Genomic DNA, 9,619 nt, shown 5'->3' on the forward strand with positions numbered 1-9,619 from the left:
CTAGACTAACTGCTGTCTCGTACGAATGATTTATTTATTTATTTATTTTTCACAGCTTACCCGAGTATGGCGGTTCAAGTCTAACGTTACAAGCTATTTCCTCAACGAAAGCAACCCCACTTGCTGAGCCTGTTATTTTATCATTTGGCAAACGTTTCACTGGGTTTTGTGTCTTGGGCTCTGGGATACGTGCTTCATTGCAGCGTGTTTGCGGCGATGGGTGGCGGCCGATCGTCATGAACGTGATCCTGAGAGGTGGTCGTCAGAGAGGTATTTATTAGTTAAAATCACTCACTGCTCAAATGCATGTTTTGCTTTAAAACAAGATTTGTCAGGAGCTAATTAAATGTGGAATTCGGCAAGCAAAACAGAATCATATCACAAGGAATTGTGCAGTGCGAAATATAGCGAGAGCAATTCGCCCCCACACGGTTCACCTCACATTCATTCAGGTAGTAAACGTGAACTCGCGTTTTCGTAGCATGGTTCACAGTCTAATTTGGAGTTTGCATCGCTGCATTATTTTCATGGACTCTCTGAAGGTATACTATGTTATGTGACTGACTCAAGAACAATTTCAGAGAAATCTGCACTCCACAGTATATCAAGCCTATGTCTCAGCTGGCAATTTCACACTCATTCATCTGTCTTCACGAAGCTAAGTTTATTTTTAACTCTGTTAAAACTATCAGGTCATTGGCAACGTAATTGACAATGGTATCTGCATTGCTTAAGCTTAGTCGTTTTCAGTAAAATGCTAGGCTTATGGATATTGTTCTTGTCTCTATAGTTGGTATTTGTAAATTGTAACTCATTTTAAGCTAAAGTTGATATGGGAAATTTTGTCTAAACTATAGTTGAGATTGGGAACACATTTGTCTTAAAGCTATTATTAATATTGGAAGTGCTCGTTCTTAAAGCTATATGTAATATTGAGTGCTTGCCTTAAAGCTATACTTATTTTGGAAATGCTTGTTATTAAAGTTATAGCTAATATCGGAAGTGCTTGTCTTAAAGCTATAACTAATATCGGAAGCGCTTGTCTTAAAGCTATAATATTGAAAGTGCTCATTCTTAAAGCTAAATTTGCTATTAGAAATATTGTCTTAAGCTATAGTTGAAATCGGGAACGCACTCGTTCTTAAAGCTATAATATTGGAAGTGCTCATTCTTAAAGCTATAGTTAATATTGGAAATGCTTGTTCTTAAAGCTATAATTAATGCCGAATATGCTGTTATTAAAGCTATAATTAATATTGGAAGTGCTCATTCTTAAAGCTATAATTAATATAATATTGAAAGTGCTCATTTGTAAAGCTATAATTAATATCGGGAGTGCTTGTCCTTAGAGCTATAATTAATATCGGAAGTGCTTGTCTTAAAGCTATATTAATTTTCGAAGTGCTCATTCATAAAAACTATAATTAATATTGGAAATGCTTGTTCTTAAAGCTACAGTTACTATCGGAAGTGCTTGTTCTTAAAGCTATAATTAATATTGGGAATGCTTGTATTAAAGCTATAATTAATATTGGGAATGCTCGTTCTTAAGCTATAATTAATATTGGGAATGCTTGTCTTAAAGCTATAGTTAACATCGGAAGTGCCTGTTATTAAAGCTATAATTAATATTGGGAATGCTCGTTATTAAAGCTATAATTAATATCGGAAGTGCCTGTTATTAAAGCTATAATTAATATTGGGAATGCTTGTTATTAAAGCTATAATTAATATTGGGAATGCTTGTTATTAAAGTTATAATTAATATTGGGAATGCTTGTTATTAAAGCTATAGTTAACATCGGAAGTGCCTGTTATTAAAGCTATAATTAATATTGGGAATGCTTGTTATTAAAGCTATAATTAATATTGGGAATGCTTGTTATTAAAGTTATAATTAATATTGGGAATGCTTGTTATTAAAGCTATAGTTAACATCGGAAGTGCTTGTTCTTGAAGCTATAATTAATATGGGAAAAGCTTGTCTTAAAGCTATAGTTAATATCAGAAGTGCTCGTCATTAAAGCTATAATTAATATTGGAAATGCTCGTTCTTAAAGCTATAGTTAATATCGGAAATGCTTGTTCTTAAAGCTATAATTAAAACTGGAAGTGCTTCTTATTAAGGTTATAATTAATATTGGAAGTGCTTGTTCTTGAAGCTATAATTAATATCGGAAATGCTTGTTCTTGAAGCTACGGTAATATCGGAAGTGCTTGTTATTAAATCTATAATTAATATGGAAATGCTTGTTCTTAAAGCTATAATTAATATTGGAAATGCTTGTTCTTAAAGCTATAGTTAATATTGGGATATATGCGTGTTCTTAAAGCTGTAATATTGGAAGTGCTTGTTGTTATAGCTATAGTGATATTGGGAACATGCTTGGTAAAACTATAAGTATATTGGAAATAGCTTGTTGTTAAAGCTATGGTGTCAGGAACATGCTTGTCTTAAAGCGATATAGCTACTGGAAAACTACGTTTTCTCAAGCTATAGATGTTGGAAATGGGCTTGTCTTAAAGCAATATCGTTAGCTATAGTAGAGTTTGGAAACGTGCTCGTTTAAAACTGTAGGTGCTATTGGAAACACACTTGTTCTTAAAGTTATAACTAACTTTAGAGTAGAACTTTGGAGGTACTTTTCAGATTTGATTAAGATTACCACAACACTATTTTTCTGGTGTATCAACTTGCACCGATTACTCTTTCACCCTTAGACTCACCCTAAATAATAAGCTTTTCCTCAAAGCTATAGGCACAATGGGAATTTGATATTAAAGCGGTAGTTTAAACCTGATATATTGCTAATACGTTTTACTCGGGGTCACATGACCTCACATTTCTTATGTATCAATTTATTCCTAGCACTTCAGCATAATCCTAAGCACACTAAACCGATGGGATAAGGGGATGAACGGCGTTTTATCTCTGAATCTGACTCTGCTTTGTCATCTATGTTAGCCTACCTGAGGAGCCATCCACAAGCTGTTCAACAGGATCCATTATTTGTCTTGGAGGAGGGAAAGCTTGTGCCCAGAGTCTGGTTTGCTTCCTGTCTCCGCCTGCTATGCCTACCGCAAGCTTCCCTCAGAGCATTATACAGCTCATTCTCTGTGCATAGAGGCTGCTACAACTGCCGCTTCCTGCAACTGCAACTCCAGTCTCTACATTGAGGCCATGAGGCGATGTGTCTTCAGCCGCTTATGTTCGTTATATTTGGCCCGATGCGTGAGCCATCCATTAGAAACCTATGAGTGCTGCTCCATATATAAATTTAAATTACTTATAATATTAGCGGTTACATTCATCATGCTAGCTTCACGTAGATCGATTAGATCTTACAATTAAAATCAGTTAGACGACCTTCTCGGAACGCTTTTTTATTTTTTGGATCCTCCGTGGCTCTTCGATTAGAAGGAAGAGCCAGGGAGGATTGCCCGGTATGGTCTGTTGGGGGGATTTTCGCTACTTTCCAGTCTATTAAATAGGAGGATTGCCCCTAGAAGCTGCTGATGTTCCCTGTTTTTGATTTCATGGAGCTCACCATGATAACGAAGGGAAATTAAGAACAGCGCCATATTGCCTATTTACTATTTATTTACTCGTATCATTAACTGTAGCTACATTCCTCGTGCTAGCTTTACATAGATTACATTTTCTCATCTTCGTATCCTCTGCTGTCTCTTCAATCAGCTGGAAGAGCCAGGGAGGATTGCCTGGTATGGTCTGTTGGGGGATTTGCTCTGCCCTCCCAGTTAAATGGGAGGTCGTCCCCAGAATCTGCTGCTGTTCCCTGTCTTGGCTTTTCATGGAGCTCATGAAAGGATGGGGAATTTAGAACAGAGCCATACCGCCAAATCTAAATCTTTACAAAATATACAATTAAAAAATTGTACTAAATGTTTGTCTATTGTGTTTTTTGACTTTAGTGGACCTGTCAGAAATCAAGCGCCAGCGTTAGTTCTGGCAGGCCACGTAGTCAAGCTCCGCTATCAGCTGATTGGGAAATTCTAACTCCGCCCCTCTTTCAGCTGATCTGTTTCAGCTGATCTTATGCTCTCAATTGGCTTCTCTCAAACAGGGCGGCTTACTTAAGCATAGCTTCACTTCAATCTGCCTGCTTGGACGCTTCTGCTGCACGCTGCTTTGCAACCCACCTCCTCCCCAGCTCCTCCTTAAATTGCTAACTTAATCATGTCATTCTGTTGTCATTGATGCATGCTCTGTTCTAAATGGGGGATTTGCTCTGCCCTCCCAGTTAAATGGGAGGTCGTCCCCAGAATCTGCTGCTGTTCCCTGTCTTGGCTTTTCATGGAGCTCATGAAAGGATGGGGAATTTAGAACAGAGCCATACCGCCAAATCTAAATCTTTACAAAATATGCAATTAAAAAATTGTACTAAATGTTTGTCTATTGTGTTTTTTGACTTTAGTGGACCTGTCAGAATTAAATTAAGCTATACCACGAAACAATATTAAAGGTCATAACTGGTTCCACAAGTGAACTATACACCGTTGTAATAATATCCTGTCTAACATTAAATCCTTTCAGCTGTCTCAGAGGAAATGAGCGTTGCTGAGCCTTCTTATAGATACAGTTCACATGATGTGCAAAGGACAGTTTGCTGTCAATCACAGTACCCAAATATGTAAAGGACTCAACCTGTTCCACTTCCTGCCCACCCCCTAACATAAGTGGTTCAGAAAGGGCAGAAGTAGTAGTTTTGGATGGATGAACTCCCCCGCTGCACAGCTCTTTGGCCTTTCTTATATTCAGCATTAAGGAACTGTCAAGGAACCATCCAACCATAGATTCAACAGAGAGAAGCAATCGAACTTCAGGGAGAACAACTAGTCTGTGAGTACTGTTTACATTTTCTTAAGTGATCTGTAGTTCTTGGGCCTATACCATGAAGCCGGTTTAGCTGGCTAGCCAGATATGTTTAAGCTTAGTTTGTGCCAATCCTGGGTTTAAGGTACCATTAAAGTGGTTTGGCTTTTAGCTGTGTTCATCTCCATAGTAACTTACCCTCCACAGCTAACCTGCTCCAGGGCAGGTTATGTTCTGGATAAGAGATATCAAACTGAAATTGGACCAATCAGCTGTGAGCAAAGTGACACACCTCTGATGCAATAAAGTCACTCCCCTTTTTCTTCTCCAAATTAAAGGTCACTACATAGCAAATGGCTATTAAAGACTTAAGCCTCTGGCTTTTAACAATGCTTATTTATAATAATAATAATTTTGAATTATTTAAAAATAATTTATGTAATTATTATACCCTTAATCAATTGCACATGTATAATTTTAGTAAATCAATCATTAATATGCATTTTGTTAATATTAAAATAAATAGCCTATATAAAGGTCATACAAATAAGCTTTAAATTCAATAACTAAATCTATAAAAAATTACATGTGAGCATAAATGTTCAATTCTCTCTATATATCAACTAAACTAACTTCATAACTTTTACTTGCATTGATGTATAAGATTTTTCTTAAAGTTGTCCTCGACAGCTCTTGTGTAAATTTGTTTCCATTCTTAATATTTTTCAATCATGTATATTCTGCAGAAGAGTGAAGTTAATCACACTGCTTCTCTCGTGAGAAGTGAATCTCAGTTTTACTGATCCACAGCATGTGATTGGCTGTTCACTACTGATGTCACAGCTAAACTCCTAAACTCAGGATCAAAGCCTGAGTTGACAGAGAAAGCTGATGATCAGCATCATGGGACCAACAAAGCCTGAATAGATTGGTTTGGTTTTGTCAACTCAAAACTAATCCTGTAACCCTGAGTTTGTTAAACTACCATCATGGTACAGGCCCCAGCTGTTAGTCAGAACGTTGTCTGTGTGCTTTAGTGCTTGTCTGTTTGCTGAAAGTTTGTTAGTCACGTGACCTCGCGCGAACGCGTTTCACTGGGCGTGGCCGCTAGCCAGCGTGGTATAAGAGCTGTGTTGTTTACAATTGGAGGTAGAGAGAAGCAATTGAACTTCAGGGAGAACAACTAGTCTGAGTACTGTTTACATTTTCTTAAGTGATCTGTAGTTCAGCTGTTAGTCAGAACGTTGTCTGTGTGCTGTAGTGCTTGTCTGTTTGCTGAAAGTTTGTTAGTCACGTGACCTCGCGCGAACGCGTTTCACTCAGTGTTGCCAACTATTTTCCAAGGAAAGTAGCTAAAGCCAGCCCAAAAAGTCGCTAGATGTCGCTAGATGACGTCATGCGTCAATTAGCATATCCGTGACGTAACCGCGTCGTCCTTGCGTTCTGCCTGCCTAATGTGTTTTCTCTTAATCCGTGCTCACATACTGTATTTTAAAAGAATACATTACAGCCAACTATCTAATAAATATGTTCTCATGTCCTTTATCTTTTTTTCATACAGTAGAACGAGTATGATATAGTGAATTAAATTTTTTTTAACAATCTGAGAGATGTCTGAAACTGGATGAACTAAAGCTCTGTGAGAGAGTAATATAAGTGATAAGCACAAGAGAAGAATGGAAATCATAATGGGTCAAACTAAATTCTTTAAATATAAAACAAAGGAAGCAGATAAGTGATTGGTCCGTGGCACCCCAGTGTGCTCATGTGTAGCGCGCTCATTCACCTCTGTCAGCTGCTGTGTGTGTTCAACGGCACGCGCTGCCTGCTCCTCTCAGCCACAGCCACTCACTGAACAGGGTAAACGCAGAGAGAGGTGTGACGGCAGGGAGAAAGCAAGACCTCGCGCTCGCAGAACAGCACTGGCGACTTTTGCAAAATAAAGTAGCTGACATTTGTCCAAAAAGTCGCTAGATTTGTCGCTAGTCGCTTTTTTGAAAATAAGTCGCCAAAGGGGTCTGAAAAATCGCTAAATATGGCGACAAAGTCGCTAAGTTGGCAACACTGGTTTCACTTGGCGTGGCCGCTAGCCAGCGTGGTATAAGAGCTGTGTTGTTTACAATTGGAGGTAGAGAGAAGCAATCGAACTTCAGGGAGAGCAACTAGTCTGTGAGTACTGTTTACATTTTCTTAAGTGATCTGTAGTTCAGCTGTTAGTCAGAACGTTGTCTGTGTGCTGTAGTGCTTGTCTGTTTGCTGAAAGTTTGTTAGTCACGTGACCTCGCGCGAACGCGTTTCACTGGGAGTAGCCATCTGTATTCAATAAGGACAATTAACGTGAGTATAAGTGAGCGGTTCTCCGCGGCAGCGGAAGCGGCAGCCCTCGTGTGAAGCCCTCCTTGTGTGAAGACCAAGGAGTGTAAAGACCATTCGACTCTACTCTGCGTGACTCCACTCGAGCAAGGACACGACAAGGCACTTGTGTATAGCTTTCCTTCTACTTTGTCCACTTTTGTGTTTTGCTTGTTGTTATCTGTTTGGTTCTCTGACCCGTATTCACAATGTGCTTCCAAATCGCTACTATTACCACAAACACCCGCAAGTCACGCTCAGCACGTTCTAGACGCCGTAATCCTAATAATCTGCGTAGTGTACCTATTTCCTCTGATACATTAATGTCCATTCCAATTGGTCTGTGGAATTGCCAGTCTGCTGTAAACAAAGCAGACTTTATTTCATATTTTTCCACTCATTCACATCTCAGCCTCATGGCTCTAACTGAAACCTGGATCAAACCAGAAGACACTGCCACTCCTGCAGCTCTCTCAAATAATTTCACTTTTTCACACACCCCTCGCCCGATTGGGAGGGGTGGAGGTACTGGTTTGCTCATCTCAAATGATTGGAAATTTGAGCCCATTACATCTCTATCTGGCAACCGCTCTTTTGAATCACACTCAATCACTATCACTCAGCCTGCTAAAATCCATGTTGTAGTTATTTATCGCCCTTCAGGTCAACTGGGTAACTTCTTAGAGGAATTGGATATTTTCCTCTCTCACTTCCCTGAGGATGGCACTCCTCTGTTACTGCTTGGTGACTTCAACATCCACCTTGATAAACCCCAGGCTGCTGACTTCACCACTCTTCTGACCTCATTTGACCTCATGCGAGTATCTACTACAGCTACTCACAAATCAGGTAACCATCTGGACCTTATCTACACGCGCTATTGCTCCACAAACAACACTTTAGTTACTCCACTGCACACCTCAGATCACTTTCTCATCACTCTTAACCTCATACTGACTCCTGACACAACACACACTCCCCCACAGATCACCTTTCGGCGTAATCTACGCTCGCTCTCTCCCTCCCGTCTATCCACTATGGTTTCATCCTCACTCCCTCCACCTGCTCAGTTCTCAGCACTAGACACTAACAGTGCTACTGACACTCTTTGCTCCACTCTAACATCCTGCTTAGACAACCTCTGTCCCCTTACATCCAGGCCAGCCCGCACCACCCCCTCTGCGCCCTGGCTGTCTGATGTTCTCCGCGAACATCGCTCTGGACTCCGGGCGGCAGAGAGGAAGTGGCGCAAAACTAAAAACGCTACTGACCTAACCCTGTATCAGTCTCTTCTTGCTTCATTCTCTACTAATGTCTCCACTGCTAAAACTACATACTACCACAACAAAATCAACAACTGCTCTGACTCTCGTGCACTTTACAAAACATTCTCTTCGCTCCTTTGCCCCCCCCCTCCTTCGTCAAACCTTACAGCTGATGACTTTGCATCATTTTTCACAAACAAAACCTCCTCCATCAGCAGTCAATTCTCCACACCACAAACTGACAAACACATCTCAACAACCATCACACACACGCTCCCCTCCTTCTCTCTCCTCTCTGAAGCAGATGTCTCCAAACTCATCCTTTCCAATCATCCCACTACCTGTCCGCTTGATCCTATCCCCACCCACCTCCTTCAGGCCATTTCTTCTTCTGTTACTCCTGCACTCACTCACATTGTCAACACCTCTCTTCACACCGGGACCTTCCCCACAGCATTTAAGCAGGCTCGGGTAACCCCACTGCTTAAGAAACCCTCTCTAAACCCAGCACTTTTAGAAAACTACAGACCGGTATCCCTTCTTCCTTTCATTGCAAAGACACTTGAGCGAGTGGTGTTTAACCAGCTCTCTACGTTTCTTGAACAGAACAACCTCCTGGACATCAACCAATCCGGCTTCAAAAGCGGCCACTCAACTGAGACTGCCCTGCTCTCGGTTACGGAGGCACTCAGACAGGCAAGAGCAGCTTCCAAATCCACAGTACTTATCTTACTGGATTTGTCTGCTGCTTTTGACACAGTTAACCACCGGATCCTCCTGTCAACTCTCATGAAGATGGGCATCTCAGGAACTGCTCTCCAGTGGTTCAAGTCTTACCTCTCAGGTAGGTCCTTCAGGGTGTCATGGAGAGGTGAAGTGTCTAAGTCACATCATCTAGCTACTGGAGTTCCCCAGGGCTCAGTGCTTGGACCACTTCTCTTCTCCATCTACATGTCATCACTGGGATCGGTCATTCAGAAACATGGCTTTTCCTATCACTGCTATGCCGACGACACTCAACTCTACTTCTCATTTCAACCAGATGATCCATCGGTTGGTGTTCGTATCGCTGCCTGCCTAACAGAAATTTCTGCCTGGATGAAGGAACATCACCTTCAACTTAACCTTGCAAAGACAGAACTTCTTGTTGTCTCTGCCAACCCAGCAC

The sequence above is a fragment of the Gobio gobio genome, assembly GCF_949357685.1.
Source record: "Gobio gobio genome assembly, chromosome: 14".
In the NCBI taxonomy this organism is placed as follows: domain Eukaryota; kingdom Metazoa; phylum Chordata; class Actinopteri; order Cypriniformes; family Gobionidae; genus Gobio; species Gobio gobio.